This window comes from Phocoena sinus, chromosome 7 (genome assembly GCF_008692025.1).
Source record: "Phocoena sinus isolate mPhoSin1 chromosome 7, mPhoSin1.pri, whole genome shotgun sequence".
NCBI classification, from domain to species: domain Eukaryota; kingdom Metazoa; phylum Chordata; class Mammalia; order Artiodactyla; family Phocoenidae; genus Phocoena; species Phocoena sinus.
The window spans coordinates 51,889,384-51,909,187 of NC_045769.1; the positions used below are offsets into that span (position 1 = coordinate 51,889,384).

Sequence of the window (19,804 nt, forward strand, 5' to 3'; positions counted from 1 at the left end):
TTCACTGGTGGCCTGCCATCCTGCGTCATGAGCAACACCTTGGTCTGAAGCTGAGCTGGAGTAGATTAGGTTTTGTTTAGAACAGTACCTGAATGGCAAACACAAATATCTGTTCTCCCTTGAAGCAGAAGAGTTGCTTTTGTAAGTCACCTGAGAGACTGGTTCCTCTTTAGACACAAGAATTCCAAATTGACCCAGGTCCACCAAATCCACCTAGATTGGAATAAAAACCATAAATCAATCCCAGATCTGTTTTCTTTTCCATCTTCTCAAAGAGAATGTGTACTTGAGAAAACTAGTTATGTCCCAGAATGAAATCTGGGTGGTCAGTCTGGAATGGAATGCACTATGTTTTTACTGTACTGAGTAATTTTCTGATTTATTTGATATTGATTCAGACCCCAAAATACTATGCTCAAAGATGATTAAGAAGTGAGAAAAGGAAGCAACATGGGAACTGAGACGCTACTGGAGTTGCACTGTGCCCAAATCACAGCTGTTTAGAACCAGAAGGAAACCTAGAGCTAGCTTAAGGCAATCTTGACATTTTAGAATATGTATTAAAAATCTCAAACATAGCAGTGTTTTCTAGTTTCTTTTTGTGACTTACTTCCTACATAATTGCTTGAGAGTCATAGAATATGTTCAATATAATATTATTCATTTGAGCATTTTGAGACCTGCTTTTGGCTTAGTAGCTCATCTGTTCCACCAAAAAAGAAGGAAAAAAATAGGATTTTGATTAGAATTTCTTTGATATCAGTTTGGGGAGAATTGTCATCTTTATGGTATTGAGTCATCCTATTCATATATATCTTATCATTCCTATGTCTTCTTTCATGTTTCTCAGAAAGCTCATTTTTCTTTGATAATAATAACAATAGTAATGATGATGGAAAATATTTGATAGTGATATTAGATGTTAGGCACCATACTAAGCATATAATATATTATGTAATCACCTAATATTTATAATTAACAAAACTATATTTTAAATTTCTGAATATATTTTGTTGGATTTTCCATCAGTATTTAATATTTTTTATTGATTTTGTGAATGAGTATTTCTTGCAGGTGTATACAAATCCAATTTGCCTTTGAATACTTGTCTTCTGCAAATAATGACAGTTTTTTCCTTTCCCAAATGTATATCTTTTATAATTGTTTTTCTTGAGTCAACTGCACTAGCAAGTTTATCCAGAATGATCTGAAATGGAAGTGATAATGGCATTCAGCTTGTCTCTGAATTTAAAGGGAAGATGTTTAATGTTTCAGCATAAGTGTGATATTTCTTACTTTCTTTGATCTGCTCTTTATGAAGTTAATTTCCCATCAATATTAAGAAAATAAATTTAAAATAAAGTGTTTAGTTTTAACAAATGTCTTTTCTGTAGCTTTTTAAAATAATTCACTATTTTTCTTTTTAATTGGTTCATACAGTGAATTATATTAATAGATTTTCTAATGTTGAACTATCTTGTATTCCTTGGATAAACCCAACTTAATGGTTAGGTATTAACTTTGTAAAAGTGTATGTATTACTTTGGCTGGCATTATAAAATTTATATTTGTGGGTGAGATTAGCTGTTATTTTTCTTTCTCATACTGACCTTGTCTAGTTTTAGTATTGAGGTTATTCTAGCCTCATAAAATGAGTTGGAGTTTTAAAATTCTTGAGCTTATGTGAAATTGGTAGAACTATCTTTAAAAACCATTAAGCCTAGTGTTTTATTTGTGGGATAATTTTATCTGCTGATTCAATTTCCTTAGTGTTTACATAGGATTTTTAAAGTTATTTAGTTTTTTTTTTTAATTGTGAAATATAGTATACTGAAAAGGAATACATAAAAACATATGCACTATTTATAAGTAAATAACAAAGTGTACATTCTTATAATAGACAATCATTATAGTGGCCTACAAAGAAGTAGTATGCTGGCAAAGTTTAACAACTAGTTCAAAAAAAGTATGTATATATACACACATATATATGTATATATATGTGTGTATATATACAGGTTTATTATTACTATACAGGTTTATTAATATAAAGAATGAGTAGCACATAATTTATAAGTAATAATAAAATATACAATAATCTATTACAAATTCTATACAGCTAATTAATTATCACAGAATGCTTTCACTGATTTTTGACAAACTCTTGTGTCCATTGTCGACTTATGGTTGCAACAGACAAATGGGTGTCATTCAGACTGATATTTTCATTTCTATCAAGGAGTAAGATGAAAGTACATAAATATATGTCAGAACTTAGAAAACATAGAAGGCATATATCAACTTTACTTGTTCATCAGAGATGCAAATGATTTCTTGGTCGTTTAATTGGTTAGTGGCATTTGAATGCTGGAAGAAAATTCCCTCAATTTTTGTGCTATTTATAATATAGCAGCTATAGACATGACACAGTCTTAAATTCAATCTCTATTTTTATCATTATCTCCACCATTTTAGACATCAATAAAACAATAATTTGAGCCCCGATTCGGAAAGTTTGATGATATCCATGGTGTGAATATCCCCACCATGGCCAGTTTCAAGCTATCCATATAATTTCTCTAAACATGGAGTTGGGAAAAGGTGCATGTTATATATTTGTATTTTACAGATATGGTAGAAATAACCTCGCAACACAGATAATAGTAAAATGTATCAAAATAATTAGGCAATGATGAGTTCTGAGTATTTATCACCTTTTTTTTGAATACAGTTTATTTAATTGTAAGTTTATATAATTTTACTTTTCAGAAGTAGTTTTAACAAATAGTTTGTAAAATTTCTGAAATGTAACAATTGGGTCTTGGTGCAACATACCGCTGCCCATAAAGCTTTCTGTGATCCACCCTCACCTCCTTTATCTTGCTGAGTCAATTTGCATTTCTCTTCTCCTCACCTGCTTGCCTTACTCCAGACACATTGACCTCCACACTGTTCTTTTTTTTCCTGTCTTACAACATGTCAGATACCTTTCTGCTTTAAGAGCTTTGTACCAGCATCATTGTTAGAAATGCCCCTCCCCCAAATACAACATAGCTGCCTCCCTCTCTGCTTTCAAGTCCAGCTTCAGCTGTCACCTTGTCAATGAATGACTCCTCCCCTGGAAAACATTTTCAAATTCCACCCATGTTCCTCCCTTGCCCCCGATAACCCCCACCAACTATTTCCCCATAACACAACACTGTCTAGTCTATAAATAATTGCCTTATTAGCCTTAATTTTTATTGTCTCTCTTACCCCATTAAAAATAAGGTTCATGAGAACAAGGATGTTTGTTTTGATCACTGATGTATTCCAAGCTCCTAGAACAGTGAATGTCATGAATTCGAAATTCAAACAATTATATGTTGAAAAAAAAATAGGAGAGACAGAGAGGGGGAGAGAGGGAGAGAGGGAGGGAGGGAGGAACAGAGGAAAGGAAGAAGGAACAAAAGAGAAAGGGAGAGAGGGAGGAAACCTACCATCTAGGCCAAGAAATAGAATATTGTGCCGTGCCTTAGTAGTTCTATACGTCCTTCTCTAATCATTTCTTTCCTTCTCTTCCTTCCATGATCTAATCACTACCCTGAATTTTGTGATAATTATACCTTTGTATAACCTTAAACAATATATAGCTTAGTTTTGCTTATTTCAAAACTTGGTGAAAATGGAATCATGTCATATAAATTCATTTATGTTTAGCTTTCCACTCAATGCCATGTTTTTTGAGAATTATCCATGATGACCCAAATAGCTGTTGTCTCATTCAGCAGAGATGTTTTCTTGGATCCTGACAGAAAACATGAGATAGAAGAAAATGTATCCAAATACTGTGTAGATTTTTAAAAACTATTAAGTATTTAAGTTTTTCAAATAGTATATAACTATACTATTTCTTAGGCCACAAATCAGATGCACAGATAATATAACTTCCATTATTTTTCTGTGACCAAACATAGTTTCCAGCTGAAGTCCCCTTTGTTACATGTTTGTAGAAAGCATAAGCTTATCAGTCAAATGTTTTAATTGAATCAGAGTAAGCCTGGTCAATTTAGGATACTGGGGAGGAAAAATTCAGATTTTTTAACCTCCTTTTCCTTCTTCTTTAGATAACATCAAAGTCCCCAGAGACTAATGAGGTGTTATGGATTTGGGATAAGTACCAGTCCTTGTTTGACTTCTGGACACTCTCCCTCTCATCTTCCCAGACCTATACCCTCCCATCTGCTTCTGGCAATTATCAGCTCCAGCTCCTGCTTCTGACACGGGACCCCTTGTTTCTACCATTATAGGCTGTCAAACCTTTGCTCTCCCCAGCCTGCTTACTCTCTCTCATTCTTCTTTCCTCTTGATGCTTCTCATGGCCTGAGAACAGGCTGCTCTTCCTTACATATGACTGAAGACTGCAGGGTTCTCCCAGGCTCTTTACCCTGACCTTCCATATAGCCACTACTCCAGTCCTTGTACTTGAGAGCACCTACCTTGCGGCTACCTTTCAGAATTCCAGATATGGGAATTCTGAGGAGACAAGGTCTCCTCTACTCCTAGATGCCTGAATTTATCTATATCATACTTTCCCACTTAGAAATAACCCAAAATGTGACAGGTCTGGCTAAACCCGGGGTCCTGTCTCAGAGGCTGTAAGTTTCTAGCCCTCTTGTATCTTCCATCTCTCTTCTCTCTCCCATCTTCCTCTGGTTCCATAGGAATGGAAAAAATTGCCACTGGAACAATGAGTCAAACCTGTGCCACCTCCATTCTGAAGGCTACCCTTATCCTTCTTGCTACTCTTGGTAAAAACCTCAGTCCATATCCAGGAAATGAGAAACCTAGATATCTTCTGGAGGTATGAGTGGGGAAGTATAGAACTTGACTAAGTATTTTCCAAGAAACTTTGTCCCATTGATGGATGTGGCTTATGAATCTGAAGACTAAGAGTGTATGCATTGTTTCTGGGTACTTCACTAATAATATCTATGTCTACTTGTCTGAATGGGCATGGACCATGGTGACCAGTGGGAACAAAACCAGATAAGTTAACAGTTCACAGCATCAGCTCAACAAGACAAACAGCTTTTGCAGTTGTTTCAAAAGAGAAATTAAAAATAAAGTGATTGTTAAATTGACTTTATTTAAAACAATATTACTCAATTAACATTTATCAAGTGTTTTTCACTACTTTGCAAGAAAAAAAAAGATTGGAAGTTAATTTTTCATTTAATTTGAATGATTTAAAACTAACTGAATCATGTGTTACAAATTGAAATAACTTTAAGTTCTTTGAGGTTTTTCAGGGTGGTTAGTATTTTTAAAAATGTTTCAGAGGGAAACTGACATTTTTGATCATAGAGAAATCTATTTTAAAGATTAAAAAAAATGAGACAACGTTCTCTGTTTTCTACCAAGGTCCAGGGCAATCTTAAGACATGTTTAGGAACTTTAATTCAGTTAAACTATTTTTTTCCAAGAAAATACTTACAGGATCCTAAAGGCCTCTTTTAAAAATTGAGTGCTATAACATAGTGCTATAACAAATAGCCAATTTATTCTCATTTTCACTCAATGTCTAACTTAGGGAACTTTAGGGACAAATGTAAGAAACTGTTGTCACACACACACACACACACACACACACACACACACACACACACTGACTCCCACAGATTGTCCTGTCCGTTTTGAAAGTTCCACTATTTAAATCGGGCTGATTCCTCCTTTTGGTTTCAACATGGTGTGAGAGAGTTACCACTGGAGCAATCAGGAGTAATCCCATCTGAATGCCACCCTTCTCTTCCTCCTTTGCTTCTCTGGGGAAAACCTGGATCCGTGTCCTTGGGTGTCATCAGGAAACAAGGCTGAGGGGCTTCAGACTCTATTCCCAAAATCCTTAGGACACTTAGAGAGGCTTCCTCAGTAAATCATCTTTAGAGCTGATAGATGATAAACTGCTCGGGAAGAATAAATTTTTAGCCCAAGCATCACACCCAAACCAGTTACACAGCAGTACTTTCACTCCCACAGACCTGTATCACTCTGCACTCTGATCTAGAGCTTTGCTAGACTTTTTTTGCTTTATTTGGCAGCAGTCCCTATTAGTCCCTAATAGCGCACCTCACTCTTACATCTGTTGCTTAGAGAAAATAAAAATAGATTTTTTGAAAAGAACAAAAACATGCCATGTTACTTTGTATTGAATTACTTTAAAAGGTTATGTTTATAAATATTTTTTCACAAAATATTTAGTTACTCCTTTCCATTATCTTTTAATAAAACATAATGCATTTATTTACTTATTAATTTTTTTGGCTGTGTTGGCTCTTTTGTTGCTGCACGCAGACTCTCTCTAGTTGCAGCAAGCAGGGCCCACTCTTCGTTGCCATGCGCAGGCTTCTCGTTGTGTGGCTTCTCCCGTTGTGGAGCACGGGCTCCAGGCACGTGGGCTTCAGTAGTCCTGGCTCATGGGCTCAGTAGTTGTGGCTCACAGGCTGTAGAGCACAGGCTCAGTAGTTGTGGCGCACAGGCCCAGCTGCTCCACGGCATGTGGGATCTTCCCGGACCAGGAATCGAACCCATGTCCCCTGCATTGGCAGACGGACTCTTAACCACTTTGCCACCAGGGAAGTTCCCAAACGTAATGCATTTTATGTTATAACTCCTAAACTCCCAGGATAGTTGAGGCATAGTTTTCAGAAAATATTTGCATAGTTTTATATTTCAGAAGAGACAAGTAATCAACCAGAGAAGCAAAGTCTTTCAGAGATAAAAACTAGAGCTCACTTATTTTCACTAGAGCTCACTCATTTTCTAATTATGGTTCAAAAATGTAAGCTAACAGTTTAAATGAGATCTTGCTACTATTTTTAAAATAATCATATTTTAAATTATTTTAAATCATTTAAAATCATATTTTAAATTATTAGTAAATTAAATTATATATTAAATTGTGTATTCTATTATATATTTATTGTATTGTTCCTATTTCTAATTTAATCTCTTCAGCTAGCAATCTACATTATATGATTAGTGCAGTAGAGCAGAAATATGCATTTGATGGAATGGAACATTTGGAAGATCAGAATTATAAAGTTCTAAGAGGTGGCATTCACCAAAGTCGCTTAACCCTAGAAGAGCTTAAGTGACAGTTCACACAATGGGTATGTGCTTGTGTGTTATTCATTCATTCACTCGCTAATTTATTGTAAAGGTATTACTCAATAGTTTTCAACCCTGTAAGCATATTAGCATCATCGGGACTACTTTATTTTTTAAAAGTTCGGCATGGCTTATCTCCAGTTCACAGAATTAGGTCAAAAATAGAACACTTCTGGGCTTCCCTGGTGACGCAGTGGTTGAGAGTCCGCCTGCCGATGCAGGGGACATGGGTTCGTGCCTCGGTCCGGGAAGATCCCACATGCTGCGGAGCGGCTGGGCCCATGAGCCATGGCCGCTGAGCCTGCGCATCCGGAGCCTGTGCTCCGCAACGGGAGAGGCCACAACAGTGAGAGGCCCGTGTACCACAAAAAGAAAAAAAAAATAGAACACTTCTGTGCGTTTAAATCAATGCAGAGGACATGAAAGGGAGAGCAGGAAACTTGATCAGCTCATGGTCAAGACAAGCCAAGTACAGATTACGATCTGAGCCAGCTTCACCCTGGCCAGCTGTACGCAGAAAACAGCAGTATGTACCTTGATGATGCTGTCCCTTAAAATATCTGTCTTTGGTCACATGTCTCTACCCTGGAACATTTGCCTTCTCCTGGAAAAGTCAGTGGACTTTCTCTCTACCCTTATCCTTGTTCTTTCCTCCTCATGGAATGCACTTCTTGCACCCCTTCCTGCACTTTGCTTACTAAAATCCTACCTATCTTCCAAAACTCCATTAAAATGCCTTCTCCAAGAAGCCTATCACTTACATAATAAGCATAGCCATCTTATTCGTACTGCAGTTGGAATACTTATGTTCTGCCTTGCAAGTCCCAGAATGGGAAGAGAAAAATGTATTCAAAAGGGGTGTTCCAAAGTCAGTGTTGGCATAGGAGTAGGATTGGAGGAGATTTAGAATATGATTCCAATTACACATGCCTTAAGATTCTGACATTTCCCTTTGGAGATGTGCACCATCCTCCACCCAATGAGAACCATTGCATATGATGAGATATCACAATCAGAATGTGTTACACATGCTAAAACTACAGAGTCTGACAAAATATTGAGAACTACTAATGAGGTCATTCCAAAAACATTTAGAGGCCTACTGGGTGCAAAACAAATGCCTATAGATTTTTTTGAGAGCTGAACTCATGGGATGTTCAGCTTTAGATCTTTAATGGTTCCTGCTCATGGCTGGGTAAGAGCTCTGTCAGTGTTGAGTAGGGGAGAGTTGACTTGATTCTAGGGAAGTCTCATTTTAATGGTGAGTTCATATAAATGAAATGGTATTACCCACTATATTGTACCATATTTTTCTTTGTTAGCTAAAAGATCTAAAATAAATCTACAGATAAATGGCAAAAAAGAAAACTAAATGTGGGGGACATTCCCTCAAAGCTCCTCGCTTTCTTCAATGCCTGCACTTGCTACATTTTCAGGCACCCAAAACCTGATCCCTAGCTCTAATTCTACTTTGCAATAAACTGCAATAAATAAGTATAAGAGCTCACAGGAGTTTTGTCACCTCTGAAAACTCTGGGGTAGGGAGTGTGACAGTGGATATTTGGGGAATGAAGAAGCTGGTGATGGGGAAGCGAGTTGTGGACAGGATGCTGCACAGTTGAGCAGAAGTGATGGGGGCAGAGGAAGACTGAAGAGTTGGGGCATGAGGTAGGCAACAGCTCTTTGAGACAGTTCTCCCTTTCAGGTCCTACTCTCCTCCAGCAAGTGTAACTAGACTTTGTACCCAGAATTTGACTGAGTCCTTCACATTGCTCACACTCAGCTAGGTTCAAGACTTTGTCAGTTTCCCCCAATAATAAACTCAGTTCCAAGTACATTGGAAGATTTATTGTCTTAACATTATGCTTCAGAGCAAAATTTAAATCATCATTTGTCACCACTCACCTCTGTTCTCACTCCAAAACCTCTAATCTTTCATTTCTCTTGACTTAAGGTCTCTCCTCCTCTCTTTCCTCTCTCTGCCTCTAAAATCCCCTCAGCTGCACAGAGCAATTTAGTTCTGGCCTCAAATTTAATCCATTCAACAAAACAAAAGCCTAACAATTGGCCTAAAATGATATCTACAGTTCTTGAAATAAGTACCTTTTTTTTTCAGAAGCAAAAACCAGTTCACAGAAATGTTAAGTTTTCCTGATCAGTAAACATCTTTAACATCTTTAAGTAAAACCTCATGCATGGTAACAGCTCTAATTTGACCAAAAGACCTGGAGATTTCAGTCTACTTGCTGGAAATCTATGGGGCCCTGTGAGAGAAAGGGGATTTCTGCAGATTGTTTAATTGGTGTCACAAACCACATAAGTAACAGCTACAAATTCCTTGGTTGACCTGGCTCAGCTGCTATGACATCAGCATCTTTATGTTTTCAAATATCTGTTTAAGTGGCATTTTGTAGCATTTCTCTTTACTAACATGGTGAGTGTCAATAAATTTTCTTTGAGCAGCTAATCCCTAATTTTGTCATTTCTGCAATAAAGTTTATCCATACATTTTCACTTTGGATATCCCCTTTCCAAAACACCAAAAAGGTAATGTGACTTTCATAAACTAAATTTACCTTTTATATTAATTCTACCATTGTCAGGCTGAGCAAATGCTTTAATAATTTTCTGCCATTGAAAAATGATTTATAAAAGTTTTACAGGACAGATATCTTTGAAAAAATGTCTATATTTTAGTAAGTGTGAACAACAGGGGAAAAATGGCTTAATATATTGTTTTTTGTGAGATTTGAGAATGACTTGTCCAATGTATAATTCAGTTTAAGGTTAGCCAAGGTATTTTCCTCCTGAAAAGTTTATTTTTTTGAGAATTGCTCTTCTACCCCTTCTTTACTGTGATCCCCTAATAGTTGACCTAATGGTTATGGTACTAGACTAGTAGGAACACCCCAATAATTAATTAGCTGAGACTGGCCGGTGTCTAATATTGAAGAATGTATTTTCACAAAGAAGTTTATTTATTCTTACTCTCTGGCTCTGCCTTCAGGAAAAAAAAAAAAAAGGCTATCATTTACCAATCAGATGTAATTTCAAAGATGAGGCAGATAATTATACTGAGGAAAGACAAAAAAACATAGCCGGTATTAAATTACACCCAAAAAGGCTGCATAGTAGAGTATAGAACCCTGGAAATGGACTATCTTATTTGATCCTGTTCCCATCACTTATTTGCTACGTAATCAAACAAGTTATTTAATCTGTTTCAGTTTGCTGATTTCTAAAGTGAGGATCATAAAAATAGCTGCTGTGGGAATTAAATGAGTAAATACTTGTCAAGTTTTTAGAATTTAGTGTTTTCTACTATAATTCTTATTATTCTCCTGCACTCACATATATGTCTCCAAACTATATGGAGATCTTATAGAAGGCTTCCTTAAAGAAATATACTATGGAAAAACAGTACCTGCTCATAAAAATTTTGATATGAGTTTATGCTTAACTCATGAGAAAATATGCAGTGGATCAATTCCATCAATCAACTGAGTGAATTGCTGTACGGTAAATTGATCGTAACTCTTCTATCAACTTTCATTCTTAGCTTAATCCATCAAGATAGCCTATAGAGTGTATCTCCCAAATATCTCTCAGATCCATACAGTTTTCTGCATGAGTGAATGAAGGAATGGAATTGGCTTATTCTGGATATCTGGTAGAGTTACCCAATTTATAGAGCTGAAATGAACCACCTTTATCTAAATACGTTCTGTTGAGGACTCTGCCACTTAAGATACTTGCCTTTACTTTTTCTTGGCATAGAACCCTTTAGGAAAACAGAACAATTCTAAAAAAGAGTATTCTGCAGACCTAAATGCTCTCAAAAAGAATAAATTTTAGCTAATCCAGCAAACTTGGTTTGGGGCAATTCACTTCTTTCCCAAAAGAATATTTTACCATCGTAGTTATTATCCCCTAAAGTATGCCTAGATTTAGGCCTTCTATACAGCCCAAACTTTTCATTTCTGAGTTTACTCCTTCTAGGACTGTTGTTCATATTTTGCCTAACATAATTTTCCCTTGTTAACTATAGGAATCTAGGAAATTCCCAGAAATCATGCAAAAAATATTTATAGCTGAAGTCTTTGATCTTTCTTAGATATATTTAATTCCTCTGAAGAAATTATGAAAAATGAAGGGGAAAGGAAAAGTGATCCAAGAAATCTCTTCAGGTGAGGGTTAGTATATAAGCCCTCTAGGGAAAATGCTGAAAACCTTCAAGAATCTGATGCTCAAACTTTATTTCTATATCATTCTTCAAAACCCAACCTAGGCTAATTTTTTAGCAAAACAACTTGCAGTGAATGATCTTGGAAGACATGGACTAATTGTGATTTGTATCAGGAAACTTTTGTGAAGGTTAAGAGAGAAGTTCAGCACAATAATATTATCTCATTACTCTGGACATGGTATTCTTTCAGAAGGGGTCTATGTTTCCATATCACCCTTCTATCCGGACTAAGCTTCTGTGCAGGTCTGTTGGTTACAGAAAACCCAGAGTCATCAGTAAGACATAGAAATCTCATCAAATAAAAGAAGTTCAGCAAAAATAAGGCAATAGTTTTTTTGTTTGGTTTTTTCGTTTTTTTACAACTTTATTGGAGTATATAATTACTTTACAATGGTGTGTTTCTGCTTTATAACAAAGTGAATCAGTTATACATATACATAATTTCCCATATCTCTTCCCTCTTGCGTCTCCCTCCCTCCCACCCTCCCTATCCCACCCCTCCAGGCGGTCACATAGCACCGAGCTGATATCCCTGTGCTATGCGGCTGCTTGCCACTAGCTATCTACCTTATGTTTGGTAGTGTATATATGTGCATGCCTCTCTCTCGCTTTGTCACAGCTCACCCTTCCCCCTCCCCATATCCTCAAGTCCGTTCTCCAGTAGGTCCGTGTCTTTATTCCTGTCTTACCCCTAGGTTCTTCATGACATTTTTTTGTTTTCTTAAATTCCATATATATGTGTTACCATACAGTATTGGTCTATCTCTTTCTGACTTACTTCACTCTGTATGACAGACTCTAGGTCTATCCACCTCATTACAAATAGCTCAATTTTGTTTCTTTTTATGGCTGAGTAATATTCCATTGTATATATGTGCCACATCTTCTTTATCCATTCATCCGATGATGGGCACTTAGGTTGTTTCCATCTCCGGGCTATTGTAAATAGAGGTGCAATGAACATTTTGGTACATGACTCTTTTTGAATTATGGTTTTCTCAGGGTATATGCCCAGTAGTGGGATTGCTGGGTCATATGGTAGTTCTATTTGTAGTTTTTTAAGGAACCTCCATACTGTTCTCCATAGTCGCTGTACCAATTCACATTCCCACCAGCAGTGCAAGAAGGTTCCCTTTTCTCCACACCCTCTCCAGAATTTATTGTTTCTAGATTTTTTGATGATGGCCATTCTGACCAGTGTGAGATGATATCTCATTGTAGTTTTGATTTGCATTTCTCTAATGATTAATGATGTTGAGCATTCTTTCATGTGTTTGTTGGTACTCTGTATATCTTCTTTGGAGAAATGTCTATTTAGATTTTCTGCCCATTTTTGGATTGGGTTGTTTGTTTTTTTGTCATTGAGCTGCATGAGCTGCTTGTAAATTTTGGAGATTAATCCTTTGTCAGTTGCTTCATTTGCAAATATTTTCTCCCATTCTGAGGGTCGTCTTTTGGCCTTGTTTATGGTTTCCTTTGCTGTGCAAAAGCTTTGAAGCTTCATTAGGTCCCATTTGTTTATTTTTGTTTTTATTTCCATTTCTCTAGGAGGTGGGTCAAAAAGGATCTTGCTGTGATTTATGTCATAGAGTGTTCTGCCTATGTTTTCCTCTAAAAGTTTGATAGTTTCTGGCCTTACATTTAGGTCATTAATCCATTTTGAGCTTACTTTTGTGTATGGTGTTAGGGAGTGTTCTAATCTCATACTTTTATAGGTACCTGTCCAGTTTCCCAGCCCCACTTATTGAAGAGGCTGTCCTTTCTCCACTTTCCTGCCTCCTTTATCAAAGATAAGGTGACCATGTGTGGGTGGGTTTATCTCTGGGCTTTCTATCCTGTTCCATTGATCTATATTTCTGTTTTTGTGCCAGTACCATACTGCCTTGATTACTGTAGCTCTGTAGTATAGTCTGAAGTCAGGGAGCCTGATTCCTCCAGCTCCGTTTTTCGTTCTCAAGATTGCTTTGGCTATTCAGGGTCTTTTGTGTTTGCATACAAATGGTGAATTTTTTTGTTCTAGTTCTGTGAAAAATGCCAGTGGTAGTTTGATAGGGATTGCATTGAATCTGTAGATTGCTTTGAGTAGTAGAGTCATTTTCACAATGTTCATTCTTCCAATCCAAGAACATGGTATATCTCTCCATGTATTTGTATCATCTTTAATTTCTTTCATCAGTGTCTTATAGTTTTCTGCATACAGGTCTTTTGTCTCCTTAGATAGGTTTATTCCTCGATATTTTATTCTTTTTGTTGCAGTGGTAAATGGGAATGTTTTATTGATTTCACTTTCAGATTTTTCATAATTAGTGTATAGGAATGCAAGAGATTTCTGTGCATTAATTTTGTGTCCTGCTACTTTACCAAATTCATTGATTAGCTCTAGTAGTTTTCTGGTAGCATCTTTAGGATTCTCTATGTATAATATCATATCATCTGCAAACAGTCACAGCTTTACTTCTTCTTTTCCGATTTGGATTCCTTTTATTTCCTTTTCTTCTCTGATTGCTGTGGTTAAAACTTCCACAACTATGTTGAATAAGAGTGGTGAGAGTGGGCAACCTTGTCTTGTTCCTGATCTTAGTGGAAATGCTTTCAGTTTTTCACCATTGAGGATGATGTTGGCTGTGGGTTTGTCATATATGGACTTTATTATGTTGAGGAAAGTTCCCTCTATGCCTACTTTCTGCAGGGTTTTTATCATAAATGGGTGTTGAATTTTGTCAAAAACTTTCTCTGCATCTATAGAGACGACCATATGGTTTTTCTCCTTCAATTTGTTAATATGGTGTATCACATTGATTGATTTGCATATATTGAAGAATCTTTGCATTCCTGGGACAAACTCCACCTGATCATGGTGTATGATCCTCTTAATGTGCTGTTGGATTCTGTTTGCTAGTATTTTGTTGAGGATTTTTGCATCTAGGTTCATCAGTGATATTGGCCTGTAGTTTTCTTTCTTTGTGACATCCTTGTCTGGTTTTGGTATCAGGGTGATGGTGGCCTCGTAGAATGAGTTTGGGAGTGTTCCTCCTTTGGCTATACTTTGGAAGAGGTTGTGAAGGATAGATGTTAGCTCTTCTCTAAATATTTGATAGAATTCACCCGTGAAGCCATCTGGTCCTGGGCTTTTGTTTGTTGGAAGATTTTTAATCACAGTTTCAATTTCAGTGCTTGTGATTGGTCTGTTCATATTTTCTGTTTCTTCCTGATTCAGTCTTGGCACGTTGTGCATTTCTAAGAATTTGTCCATTTTTTCCAGGTTGTCCATTTTATTGGCATAGAGTTGCTTGTAGTAATCTCTCATTATCTTTTGTATTTCTGCAGTGGCAGTTGTTACTTCTCCTTTTTCATTTCTAATTCTATTGATTTGAGTCTTCTCCCTTTTTTTCTTGATGAGTCTGGCTAATGGTTTATCAATTTTGTTTATCTTCTCAAAGAAACAGTTTTTAGTTTTATTGATCTTTGCTATTGTTTCCTTCATTTCTTTTTCATTTATTTCTGATCTGATCTTTATGATTTCTTTCCTTCTGCCAACACTGGGTTTTTTTTGTTCTTCTTTCTCTAATTGCTTTAGGTGCAAGGTTAGGTTGTTTATTTGAGAAGTTTTCTGTTTCTTAAGGTAGGATTGTATTGCTATAAACTTCCCTCTTAGAACTGCTTTTGCTGCATCGCATAGGTTTTGGGTCATCGTGGCTCCATTGTCATTTGTTTCTAGGTATTTTTTTATTTCCTCTTTGATTTCTTCAGTGATCACTTCGTTATTAAGTAGTGTATTGTTTAGCCTCCATGTGTTTGTATTTTTTACAGATCTTTTCCTGTATTTGATATCTAGTCTCATAGCACTGTGGTCAGAAAAGATACTTGATACAATTTCAATTTTCTTAAATTTACCAAGACTTGATTTGTGACCCAAGATATGATCTATCCTGGAGAATGTTCCATAAGCACTTGAGAAAAATGTGTATTCTGTTGCTTTTGAATGGAATGTCCTATAAATATCAATTGAGTCCATCTTGTTTAATGTATCATTTAAAACTTGTGTTTCCTTATTTATTTTCATTTTGGATGATCTGTCCATTGGTGAAAGTGGGGTGTTAAAGTCCCCTACTATGAATGTGTTACTGTTGATTTCCCCTTTTATGGCTGTTAGTATTTTCCTTATGTACTGTGGTGCTCCTCTGTTGGGTGCATAAATATTTACAATTGCTATATTTTCTTCTCAGATCGATCCCTTGATCATTATGTAGTGTCCTTCTTTGTCTCTTCTAATAGTCTTTATTTTAAAGTCTATTTTGTCTGATATGAGAATTGCTACTCCAGCTTTCTTTTGGTTTCCATTTGCATGGAATATCTTTTTCCGTCCCCTCACTTTCAGTCTGTATGTGTCTCCAGGTCTAAATTGGGTCTCTTGTAGACAGCATATATTTGGGTCTTGTTTTTGTATCCATTCAGCCAGTCTGTGTCTTTTGGTGGGAGCATTTAATCCATTTACATTTAAGGTAATTATCGATACGTATGTTCCTATTCCCATTTTCTTAATTGTTTTGGGTTTGTTATTGTAGGTCTTTTCCTTCTCTTGTGTTTCTTGCCTATAGAAGGTCCTTTATCATTTTTTGTAAAGCTGGTTTGGTGGTGCTGAACTCTCAGCTTTTGCTTGTCTGTAAAGCTTTTAATTTCTCCATCAAATCTGAATGAGATCCTTGCTGGGTAGAGTAATCTTGGTTGTAGGTTTTTCTCCTTCATCACTTAAAATATGTCCTGCCAGTCCCTTCTGGCTTGCAGAGTTTCTGCTGAAAGATCAGCTGTTAACCTTATGGGTATTCCCTTGTATGTTATTTGATGTTTTTCCCTTGCTGCCCTTAATATGTTTTCTTTGTATTTAATTTTTGACAGTTTGATTAATATTTGTCATGGTGTGTTTCTCCTTGGATTTACCCTGTATGGGACTCTCTGTGCTTCTTGGACTTAACTATTTCTTTTCCCATATTAGGGAAGTTTCAACTATAATCTCTTCATATATTTTCTCAGTCCCTTTCTTTTTCTCTTCTTCTTCTGGAACCCCTATGATTCGAATGTTGGTGCGTTTAATGTTGTCCCAGAAGTCTCTGAGGCTGTCCTCAGTTCTTTTCATTCTTTTTTCTTTATTCTGCTCTGCAGTAGTTATTTCCACTATTTTATCTTCCAGGTCACTTATCCATTCTTCTGCTTCAGTTATTCTGCTATTGATCCCTTCTAGAGTATTTTTAATTTCATTTATTGTGTTGTTCATCGTTTCTTGTTTCATCTTTAGTTCTTCTAGGTCCTTGTTAAATGTTTCTTGCATTTTCCCTATTCTATTTCCATGATTTTGGATCATCTTTACTATCATTATTCTGAATTCTTTTTCAGGTAGACTGCCTATTTCCTCTTCATTTGTTAGGTCTGGTGGGTTTTTATCTTGCTTCTTCATCTGCTGTGTGTTTTTCTGTCTTCTCATTTTGCTTATCTTACTGTGTTTGGGGTCTCCTTTTTGCAGGCTGCAGGTTCATAGTTCCTGTTGTTTTTGGTGCCTGTCCGCAGTGGCTAAAGTTGCTTCAGTGGGTTGTGTAGGCTTCCTGGTGGAGGGGACTAGTGTCTGTTTTCTGGTGGATGAGGCTGTATCTTGTCTTTTTGGTGGGCAGGTCCACGTCTGGTGGTGTGTTTTGGGGTGTCTGTGGACTTATTATGATTTTAGGCAGCCTCTCTGCTAATGGGTGGGGTTGTGTTCCTGTCTTGCTAGTTGTTTGGCATAGGGTGTCCAGCACTGTATCTTGCTGGTCGTTGAGTGAAGCTGGGTGTTGGTGATGAGATGGAGATCCGTGGGAGATTTTCGCCGTTTGATATTATGTGGAGCTGGGAGGTCTCTTTTGGACCAGTGTCCTGAAGTTGGCTCTCCCACCTCACGGGCACAGCACTAACTCCTTGGCTGCAGCACCAAGAGCCTTTCGTCCACATGGCTCAGAATAAAAGGGAGAAAAAGTAAAAAGAAAGAAAAATAAAAGAAAGAAAGAAAGAAAAGATAAAAGAAATAAAATAAAGTTATTAAAATAAAAAATAATTATTAAGAAAAAAAATTTTTTAAGTAAAAAACATAAAAATACGGATAGAACCCTAGGACAAATGGTGAAAGCAAAGCTCTACAGACAAAATCTCCCACAGAAACATACACATACACACTCACAGACAGAGGAAAAGGGGAAAAAATAATAAATCTTGCTCTCAAAGTCCACCTCCTCAATTTGGGATGATTGGTTGTCTATTCAGGTATTCTACAGATGCAGGGTACATCAAGTTGATTGTGGAGATTTAATCCGCTGCTCCTGAGGCTGCTGGGAGAGATTTCCCTTTCTCTTCTTTGTTCGCACAGCTCCCTGGGCTCAGCTTTGGATTTGGCCCCGCCTCTGCGTGTAGGTCGCCGGAGGGCGTCTGTTCTTCGCTCAGACAGGATGGGGTTAAAGGAGCCACTGATTCGGGGGCTCTGGCTCACTCAGGCCGGAGGGAGGGAGGGGCACGATATGGGGCGAGCCTGCGGCGGCAGAGACCAGCAGTGACGTTGCACCAGCCTGAGGCACGCCGTGCGTTCTCCCGGGAAAGTTGTCCCTGGATCCCGGGACCCTGGCTGGCGGGCTGCACAGGCTCCCCGGAAGGGGGTTGTGGATAGTGACCTGTGCTCACACACAGGCTTCTTGGTGGCGGCAGCAGCAGCCTTAGCGTCTCATGCCCGTCTCTGGGGTCTGTGCTGTTAGCCGCGGCTCGCGCCCATCTCTGGAGCTCCTTTAAGCAGCGCTCTTAATCCCCTCTCCTCGCGCACCAGGAAAGAAAGAGGGAAGAAGTCTCTTGCCTCTTCGGCAGGTCCAGACTTTTCCCCGGATTCCCTCTCGGCTAGCCTTGACGCACTGGCCCCTTCAGGCTGTGTTCACGCTGCCAGTCCTCTCCCTGCGCTCCAACCGAAGCCCGAGCCTCAGCTCCCAGCCAGCCCGCCCCAGCGGGTGAGCAGACAAGCCTCTCGGGCTGGTGAGTGCCTGTCGGCCCTGATCCTCTGTGCGGGAATCTCTCCGCTTTGCCCTCTGCACCCCTGTTGCTGCGCTCTCCTCTGCGGCCCCGAAGCTTCCCCCCTCCACCACCCTCAGTCTCCGCCAGCGAAGGGGCTTCCTAGTGTGTGGAAACTTTTCCTCCTTCACAGCTCCCCCCAACTGGTGCAGGTCCCGTCCCTACTCTTTTGTCTCTGTTTATTCTTTTTTCTTTTGCCCTACCCAGGTACGTGGGGGCTTTCTTGCCTTTTGGGAGGTCTGAGGTCTTCTGCCAGCGTTCAGTAGGTGTTCTGTAGGAGCTGTTCCACGTGTAGATGTATTTCTGATGTATCTGTGGAGAGGAAGGTGATCTCCGCATCTTACTCTTCTGCCATCTTCCCCGCCGTCTCAAGGCAATAGTTTTGATGTTTTCTTTGATGTAGAGATAGTAGAGCACCTACAATTTATTTTAAATGAGTTCATCATGAAAATAATCCTGTTGTATTAGCCATTATAGGTTAGAGATAGCACTGCTCCCACAACCCTGGCTAAATGTAGATCAGTAAAGTACTTTGTGACTAACTGCTTAAAGTGCTTTTATTTTAAAGCGTGGATTTGCAATTTATAAAGGAGTGCTGTAATAGGAGTATTGCATACATGACCAAGAGAAGCAATTTATTCCACTACTAACTTCAACAGCTGTAAGTAGATAAGGCTCTCTCCACACGTTTCTTCAAAATAGCCCCTCAGCATAACCAGCCTAAGTCAGACAGGAACATGTACATAGGAGAGAAAAAATAGCATGGAAGGCATTTTGTAAGAACACTAGTGTTTCTCATTCCAGGTTAAAGGATAGATGATTATGTGAGATTGATTTCTATTTTGGCTGATTCTTAGACCTTAGTTAATGTAGTTACCAACTAAGCCCTCTAAAATTTGGTGACTAAAGTTAAGTAAGACAGAAAAAACAATTGTTTGGGAATTTGGTATCACCAAGTCAATTTAGTTTATGCATTTGTCAAACAATATGTTTAGAATATCATCAGGGGCATCTAAAGCCTCCTAGAATTTTGGATTATGCATGTCCCCAATATTTTATGAATCATTTTTCTGTAGTAAGTACCTACTTGCTGAAAATTATGTATTCAACTTGATGAAGATTGTAAGTAGTTTTTGTATCCAAGGGGAAAATGATGAACAAATTCAAAGGAGACATACTTTCCTGATTCTTTCTTCTCTCATCTTCCCTAGATGCAAACTCATGCCAAAAAAAAGTGCTCTCTCCAGTGAAGAATTTGATCATAAACATTAAAAAATTAGTAATTTGTGATGTTTGCCATCTTAGAGTAGAAACAATTCATTGCTCTTGCTATGCATG

The 19,804-nt window shown here is 37.8% G+C and overlaps 1 protein-coding gene across 2 annotated transcripts in view; it reads left to right on the forward strand.

Annotated features, from left to right (window-relative positions):
* Nucleotides 1-19,804, forward strand: part of PDE1A (phosphodiesterase 1A) — a 269,036-nt gene that overhangs the window by 236,849 nt on the left and 12,383 nt on the right. The window lies entirely within an intron of this gene.